Here is a 9,148-nt window from a genome sequence, read left to right as displayed (position 1 = left end):
ATCGTGAGCTAAAAGCGAAACGGCTGAAGCCTCGGCCTTTCGACTGCCCCGCATGTGCTGAGCTTCACAGCTGCTGCCGTGAACGCGGTGACACTAATCCCTCTCAGGCCTTCGCGTGTAGCAGCTGTAGGACCTGCAAGTTTCCCACTGCTACCGACGTGCCTTTCTTTTTTTTCACAAAAGAGAACTGGATGGCATGTCTGATTTAAATTTGAAAAAAAAAAAAAAGGCTTTAAAAATGGTAAGTCGTTGAGGAAGCAGTGTGCTTTATCTGCTTAGCCCGAACTTAAATCTTATATTTGAGTATCAGCAGATCTGTTGCTTCTGTCTGAACATTGCATGTTTGTCTGACAGGCTACTTGCTGGGAAGGTCCAGAAGGTCTCCTCAGCCTGATTTGCAATGCTTGGGCTAAACTAAGGCTTTGATGATCTTGGATCTAAAGAAAACTAAGTCCATCAGAAAAGCATATTGTTTTTTCTAGCTCTGTAAGTAACTAGAGTACACTAATATATAAGAGGTATTTTTTTATGGTGGTAGCAAAATATAAAGGACATGCCTAGAACTGTCAAAACCACTCAATTTTTATCACTTCTTGGAAATGCATCAGGAATATTTTGAGCTTTCTGGTCCTCAAACACTTTCCCTAATGGTTAGTGCTTATGAGTTTTTCATCAGGAAAACATATGGGCATGTTTTGAGTTAGGAGTTCTGCTAGGTGTTACTGGCAAGGTGATGTTTTTCTATACTTAAAATTTTTATCAAAACTCTACAACATTTATTCTTGCTGCCTTTTCTTGGAAATTTAATCTTAGGTAGACATCTCCTCTCAGCCCTTCTTTCTCTTCATCGACTTTACTTCTGTGACTGTTCCAAGAATTTCCCAGCCAGGGAAAAGCATATAGTACAATATGCATTTCAAATGTTGATATGTAAATATAGGAGTAGTATTTGTGATGCTAAATGGATGTCTCAAAAGCATGGTTAAAATGATGCATAAAAGAACAGCATGTTCCTGTGTTTCTTGTTCAGGGTTCTAATTTTACATCTACTTAATCTGTTGCACAAAGGAGTTTGGGAGAGGGGGTGTGCTACAACTTACACTGTTTTATTTTTACAGTTAATTAAATTTCTCATCAGCACGCAGATATCTAAAACCAGACTGTAAGTTTGTTTTCCTACTATCATTAAACATGGGAACACATTATTTTATCACTTGGCTACACATTTCCTTTTCTTTCAAAAAGAAGATAAGTTGAGATAAAAGAATTTTTAAGTAGCTTTTGGCTTTTACAGAAACAAGTATTAAAAGCAGTAATCCTTGTGTGCCTTTGAATTCTTGGTTATTCTGTTATTGCCAGGTATCTGCTGTGCTGGTGCAGATCAACACCATTACTAAAAGCAGTTGGTCATAGTCAACAGAGAGGTAGTTAGAATTTAATTTAAAAACAGACAAAATTGGCAATAGATATGGACTATAAAGAATGACAACTCTTTTTCCCCTGCTGATGTCTCAGCCAATAATTAAGTTGCATTTAAAATGTATTAAATGCATGATTTAAATAGTTAATCATCAAATGTTCCCTTCTCTATTAAAACTGCATTATTGTACTCCTCTGCATGCATGATCTGGCCCTGCAGAGGGTTACTTAGATACTTATAGCAAACCATGTGCTGGGCTGGGCATGTGCAGTGCTCAGGAAGTTCCTTTCGCTCCTCTTGCCTTGCAGATACCACTGATGCTGCAGATACAATCATGTTTACAGCATTGGCACCAAACATGGCTAAAACGTTGTTTCAGTACAGCATGGTTTGAGAAATCCTTACCTAAAAGGCAGCTTTTTATAGCAGAAACACATTTTTTTTCTATTTATACAAATATATTCCCAACCAGTTTTCTCTGGGAATAGCATCTGGTTATGAGATTTCTTTTCCTCGTTTCTTTTGTTCCTCCTCTTAATCAGAACTGCATCCCTGTCAGAAGGCAGGACTAACTTGAATTACGTTAAATCAGCTGAGATCTTACCCTTTTATCTTCAGTGGAGGTAAAACCATAGTCCTAGACTTGACTTTCTTTCCTGGAACGTCCTTATATTGTTTAGTTATCATACATAATACAGCAGAATTTACTTTTGATTGTTGTAATAAGTAGTCTCAGTGCTTGTGATTTATTTTCCAATCTAATAAGCTTTGAAGATTAAGTTATGGCATATAGATTAAAATATGACATATAAGCTGCATAATTTTTTCCTGTGATGTTGATGTGGCTTCAAGGGGTTGAAAATGCTCTGGTAAATGTGACAGTTTTGCATAGTACCAGGTGGTGGAATCCTTTTCACAGACTGGCCAGCACTTTGGAGCTCACCTAACAAGTTCTTCAGTATTTTAAACTACTACAGGAAAAAAAGGCCTTGCTTTTATGACTCTGAAGATAATATCAAAGTGTAAACCAATGCATTGCTATTTCCCGGGTTTCCAAACCCATTTCCCATAGCTGTTCCCTTTCTTTCTGTCTGATACATTTACTGCTGTGAAATGGGTAAAAATAAAGCATGTTAGAAAAAGGCACTTCTGGAAGACAATGTGAAGACTGTTACTAAGGCAGCAAAGGGGCAGGAAGCAGCAATGAAGATGCAAACTTAGCAGGAGGAATACAGCTTTTTTAGAAAGCTGTGGTTTGCAGTGGACAAGAGAAGTTGGTATATATGTGATCAGTGTTTTTAAATTAAAAGCCAAATTTATGGGCACTTGCAAATAGTATTTTAAAAACAACGCTACACTTCTGCAGTAATTCTTTGTGTAAAGGCAATATGTGAACCTAAAGACTGTAAGGAGTATACATAGCTGAAATATTTTATATGCAAATAAACACTGGATGGGTTTAAGGACACTGCTATAAAGACCAAGTAGCTGATTCCAGACTAACGTTGGAGTTTGTCATTGCAGTTTTACAGCTGTGTACAGCTGTCAGTTTAAAAGGTGATGACAGGGTAAAGGAATAAATAGCAAAACAGATAAAACCTCTAAATCTTGAGTAATACTTAGTTTCAGGTAAAATGAGCTCCATGGGTGGAAGTAATGTCTTTTATTAGACCAGCTTATTTTGTTGGAAAGGGTAGGTAAGGCCCTTTCTGGTTTGAATTAGAAAGAGCAGAATGCAAGACAAAGCTGAAAACCATTGATACACTGTTTTTACAGTACTTTTATTAAGCATGTGTCGTTAGAAGGTGATGAAGGTTCTCTTGTGAGAAGTATTGTTGCTTTAAAGGCATCCTTCCATTTCTAATTAAACACTTCAAAGTGGCAGTGCTGTCCCAGGAGCTGCTGTACAGCCATGAAAGGGAACAGCATGTGCTCTCCAAAGTCAACCCAGTCTCACTCTGAAGGCCTAGCTCATTATTTTCATAACTGTGGGATAGTTCATTTGGTCTCTTATCATTCAAAGAGCTGTAAGGAAAACAGTTGCTCTGTGGACTGAAAGGAAGAAAACAATTCTTTCCAGTAACATCCTTGGAGAACGGGAATATTTGGACTAGACTGAAGGCTGCTCTTAGTGATAAAGACTAATAATGCATGTATGTTGGGGAGGAGGAAAAGAAAAGCTGATTCCTTTTTATGATTAAAAAATGCAAGGTTTCTGTTTTTCTAGTGTGTTTCTGCCAGTCTTGCTGGTATAATCCCTGCTGGTAATTGCATGACTGTCACAGAGTGTGGTGGATTTTGAAAATTTCAGGATATCACTCAAAGCTAGTAATTTTAGGATTTGCTCGTGCTGTGAAACTGTTTTGTGAGAGGTTTGCATGGGATGAATTGCTGTTAATTGCCAATGGTTGGTGCTTTCCAAGTCTGCTTTGAAGCCTAGCTAACATTTAGAATGTGGATTATAGCAAAAAGTAGGATAATTGGGGTCTTTTTGTGGTGGTTTGTTTTTTTTTTTTTGATTGCAAAGGTTAATCAGAATTCTTCTCCTCCCGGTTGTTTTGTTCCAAACCAAACTTTATGCATGGCTGAATATGACCCAACATACAGGTATGAGGTTATGTTCTAGCCCTGCTGGTATCATCCATTTCCAGCAAAGTGTTTCTCATCCAGCACTTTCAGATCCTGTGTACATGCTCCACTGACTTTCTCCTCTAACAGTGATTCAACTTGACAGGTCTTTTCTGTTGGGGCATGAACTATCTGACTATACTTAATTTTTCCATATTTTTTCTTGCACTGGAATGGTGTCAGGATAGACATCTCTGTACAGAGATGGTGTCAAACAAGTTTGAAGATAGTACTGTCTGATTTAATTGTATTTCTTCTGAATTTGATAGCAACATTCTCATAATTTTAGTTTGGATAAATTTAGCCCTAAATTGGAGCTGTTAAAGTAGTATTTTTTTATGTTCTTTATCTATGAACTAGAAGAGGTGACTATAAATCTTTATTTGATAGTTTTCTAGAACTGTCAGTTTGGATATAGCCCCCAATGCCCAGGACAGGGCCTGAGATCCTGCTGTGTGTCAGTAGGGGCTGCAGAGCAGGCTTTGGAAGGCTTGTGAAAAGAACTGGCTGTAAAAGTAGAATCATGCTTTTTAGTAGGTTTTAAAACACAAGATCAACCCCCCCAGATTTGAACTGGTAATACAGTAAAACTCAACTACTTTTTATTCTATTCACTCTTAGTAATAGATGTGCTTAAATTTCATTTGCTTTTAAATAGGAAATGTCTTTAAATCCAACTTGAAAGTAAATGTAAAATTGAATGGCTGTCCCAGTATGTGCTGCAGCACGTACAACTTGGCCAGCTGGTGGGTGCCCCTTCCAGAACTGGAAAGCTGTAGTGCCAGGTTTCAGGAGAGGCAGACATCTGACTCTTTCCTTTATTCAGCTGCCAATTTTTCACAACATGTGTAGGAAGTACATATCTTTGTGGCTTCTTCCCCTCTGTAAAGGAGCATTAAGTGATCAGCAGATTCAAATGTTGGGGAGAAGGCAGAAATAACAGAAATTCAATGTCTCTGCCCCTCTGTAATAAGCTTTGTTTCCTTCAGAAACCAGGCTAAGAGGCATGTCCTCATTTCAGCTTTGGTTTTTGCATTGCAAATTTGGAGCTTTGCTCCAAGAAGTCCTTATTGCATTCATAATCTCCAGTGTGGTGTGTTGAGCCTTAGGGAATTTTTCTCCAGACTAGCGTCCTGAGGGATCTTGAAGAATGGGAGCAGTAGCATTTTTAGTAATTGGGAATCACACAGGGACAGGAACAGGGCCAGTGGGACTCAAAGACCTACTTTGGTAGTGTACTCCAGAATCACCACATCTACAAGCCCACCCATTCCTCCTGCACACCCTGAAGGAAGGCAGATCAACCAGTCAGGTTAGTTCACCTAGGGAGGCACTATATAAATGGGAAAATGAAAGAGATCTAATGTTGATGATGCTCATGATTTAAGAAATGGTAGAGAAAAATATGTATCACAGGTGTTTAGTTAAGTTTCATGTGCTTCATTGCATGGAAGATCAAACAGTAATACAGAAAAGCAATACTTTGCTGTAGGTCAGAAGCAGCAGACTTCTCTGTCTGTCACACAGTGCACATAACAAGCCTTTCCATTTTTCCTCCTCCAAATTTGTAGTGGTAAAAAACCACTGTTGTCAACTTATGAGGAGAAGGAAGGACCACTTGCCTTAATAAGTAGATTTACAAAAGATGTGAACAGGGTCTTCTTGTACTGGAAAGAAAACCCAGCTCTGCTGAGATGAGTTTTAAAAAGCAGTCTTTCACTTGGCAGTGACATGTTGGATCAGATAATGCCAAGAAAAAACACATATCAGTTAGGCTTAAGCATGAATAAAAATATGAAAGAAACTTTCAAAACTATATTTATTACAGGAGTGTAAAGCAGTGAAAATCATTTCTAAGGAAGCTGTAGTGCACTCGTTCCTTTAAATTGGTAGACCAGCTTCCTGTAAAGCTTCTATGTTTTCTAATTAAAAAAATACACTTAGTCATCAACCCTTTTAAGTAGATAAAGATCACTGATCTAAAATGAGATCTGTAGCTCTTCAGAGTGAAGATAGAGACATCAGATTATTAGCATGTTTTTACAGTTTCTTACCCAAACAAGAGGCAGTGCTGTTCTAGGTGTTCTCTTCATGCAGTCAGGCACCCACTTCACAAATCTTACAAAATGTGAACTGACATGAATCTCACAGAGGAGCTGTAGCATGTCTAGTAATTCATCCATCTTTAGGTTAAATACTCCTCTTTTGAGTACAGATTATGTAATTTGAATAGTGTGAATGTTGCCAAGATATTATTTCCTACATGCAAAAGGATCAAATTTGTTCATTTCAGTCAGAATGAATAATCATGTTTGTTCATGCACATTTTAAATTTTCTTTCACCATTTATTGGTGTTTTAGCATCTTATGGACCAGTGCTTTATCTCTTGAAATGCTAAAAGAAAGCTCTGTCACCATTACTAGAAATTGCCTAGATTGGCTTATCACTGAAAGAACAAAATGTGGAAGCTTTACTTTAATTTATAGTATTTCTGAATATTTAGCAGATGTGCCTTTTGGGTAGCAGAAAGGCCTGTCTGACCTTTCATTTTAATCACTGAAGGGATATTTCATGATTTGGTTCTAGCAAAGATCAGCTATTACAATTCTGGTGTGAAAGTTGATCTTCTGAGTGTGGGTTGTCTTTTTGTTCTTTTTTTTTCCTGGAAGGATATTGGTGAGGGGAAAGAATGAGAAAAATTCCATATAAAGAATTTTGTCTCCTCCTTTAGGATCTTTTCAGTTCTTCAGGTCTTGAGGTATGGACTTGTTACTATATTTATAGACTCCTGTAGCACTATGTAGCAAACTTCAAGGAAACAACTATAATTCTGTTTTACAGTTGTAGGAGTCTGCCTGTACCAATTAATACATTCATATTTTTCCTATTTACTTTTTTCTCATTGCTTCTTTTTGTATTTTGTGGGGTATTTTTCTGTGCTCTGGCTGTTCTTGAAGTTTGCTGTCATATGTGTCCCAGTGGCTGTTTTTCCCCCCTCTTACATTTTTAAAGTTTCCTCTTTGATTGCCAATAGAGTTTTGTGGCACAGATCAGATTTGTGGAGGCCAACAAATAAAATTACCCTTTGCTGCCTTTTGATTGGTTTTCATTCCATAGACTTGCAGCTCATCTAAAGAATGCACATGTGAAAACTATGGATGTTGGTAAAAGCATGGTGAGTTTTTAGTGCGTGTTGGAAAAAACCATTACCTGGTCAGAGTGCTGAAGAGGAGACCTCCACCAGAGTTGGGTAACTGGGGAGTGGGGAGAGCAGAGGCACTTGGCATTGATGTTAGGCACAGCTTTTGGCTTTGAAAACAGAGATGTGTTCTGTAGTGTTATTTGAAATGGGCTATTAATAGATCCAATTCTGCCCCTATTTCTTTCTCCAGTGGCAGATCTCTTAATTTCTGCAGACAGGTAACAATCCAGCATTTTCTAGAGGAAACACCTGCTACAGGATAGTTTGGACACCTGCAGTTTTTCTCAAGAGCATGGAATGTATGAAGGCAAATATTCTGATGCTTGTAACAAAGAATACTCCACACTGTTCCTTGTGTTTAACTGCTCAGATTTCCTCCTAAATTCCTAGGCTTGTATAGCATAGAAAATTTTTACAAGTAGACCATAAATTCCATGCACTCAGATCACCTTGTTCATACAAGCTGTTCATAAAACTTGTTTGTTAAACCGTTGGGAAGATTTAATAACTAAATAGGTGGCTGTTCCTTTGTAGAGCTGTGGCTTCAAAATACATTTCACAGTTTCAGGACTTTACTGGTGTAATTTTGATCCCTAGCATAAATGAAGAGGATGTCCAAGGTCTTCTAACCCCCCTAAGGTTCGGGGAGCAGTGAGAGGAAGGCTCACCTTGGGCTGGCTGCAGTGGTTCCTGTTCCAGCTGCTGTAGGTTTGGGTGTGCTTCCTGCCACCACTGCAGGGTTGTCTCAGCTGCTCCTGCAGCATTTGCTGAGAAGCTGCAAAGGTGTTAGTTTGAAAACAGAGACTATATGTAACCCAGCACTGATGTCCTCCCAGGTTATAAACTGAGGCCCTGTGTTTTGGTAGTAACTCTGTAGTTTCAAATCAATGTAACTTCACCCTCAAAAGAGAAGATTTCTTTCAGCTGTACCTTTCTAACATAGTCTTACTGTTTTGGAAAAAACCCTTGCTTGGAAGGGGAAAGGGAAAATTAGTTGATATTCTTTACACCAAGTTGGTAAGAGGAAAGTTGAACAGCCTCATTTCATCCTTAAAAATCTGAAATCTGGGGATTATGAACTATATGAATTATGATTTATAAACTGCTTTCCCATTAAAGATGGCAAAAATCTTTCCATGGGGAAGAGTTTGAACTGCATTTACATTGCTGGTTGAGACTTCCAGACAGACAGTATATGTAGTCACCCCCCAGGGCTGTTTGCAACATGGCAGAAGAGTTATTGCTTTGTCTGTCAACACTTCTTATCCTGTTCCTCCTTCTGCACTCTGGAGCAGTTAGCAGAAATTCTAGGGTGCTTGTGGTCTGAATATTTCTTCACAGTTAAGCAAATGTGCTGGTATTGATCAGGGAAGCAGTTAAAGCTTAAAAATATGTACGTTGCTGAAAATTGAACACAATTTTTTTTTTTCTTACTGCATGTGGAAGCAAGAAAAGGCACTTCTATGTTCTTCTAAAACTGGTGAAATTTATAGGAGATTGAATTGAGCCGAGGATGGTTAGACTTTTTAAAATTACAACCTGTAACTAAATGTCAAAGAAATCGATTTTAGTGAATTCTGGAAAAATACTAAGGCAGGGCATGAAAAAGTGTCCCAGCTCTGTGTGACAGAACTGAGATGTTCACCAGGGAAAAGACAAGAAAAAATTGCTTTGATTCACATGAAAGGAGGCGAGATAGTTGAGCATTGAAACAAGTGAATGAAGGAGCTTGTGGAGTTGTCTTTGTTACTGGTAGATGAATGCATTAAGGATATGTTAAATGTAGCAGGCTGTCTGTGGCACTTCTTAAATTATAAGACTGGAGAGTAGTCTTAGAAACCTTCCTGATTTCCTTACTTTGCTGCTCTTGAAGCACCATGAGAAAAGAAACTGAGAC

General features: G+C 38.2%; 1 protein-coding gene across 1 annotated transcript in view; it reads left to right on the top strand.

Moving 5' to 3' along the window:
• The first annotated feature begins 370 nt into the window (after positions 1 to 370).
• The window catches only part of RAB27A (RAB27A, member RAS oncogene family), a 29,960-nt gene continuing 21,182 nt past the window's right edge, over positions 371 to 9,148 (top strand). Inside the window, exon 1 of the mRNA XM_018069768.2 lies at positions 371 to 486. The gene's annotated coding sequence lies outside the window, so the exon portion shown is untranslated. The remainder of the gene's footprint in view (positions 487 to 9,148) is intronic.

The sequence above is a fragment of the Manacus vitellinus genome, unplaced genomic scaffold (assembly GCF_001715985.3).
Source record: "Manacus vitellinus isolate BGI_N305 unplaced genomic scaffold, ASM171598v3 scaffold_16_pilon, whole genome shotgun sequence".
Lineage (NCBI taxonomy): Eukaryota > Metazoa > Chordata > Aves > Passeriformes > Pipridae > Manacus > Manacus vitellinus.
The sequence above is the reverse complement of the archived record's forward strand: the minus strand, read 5'-3'. Positions and strand labels throughout refer to the sequence as shown.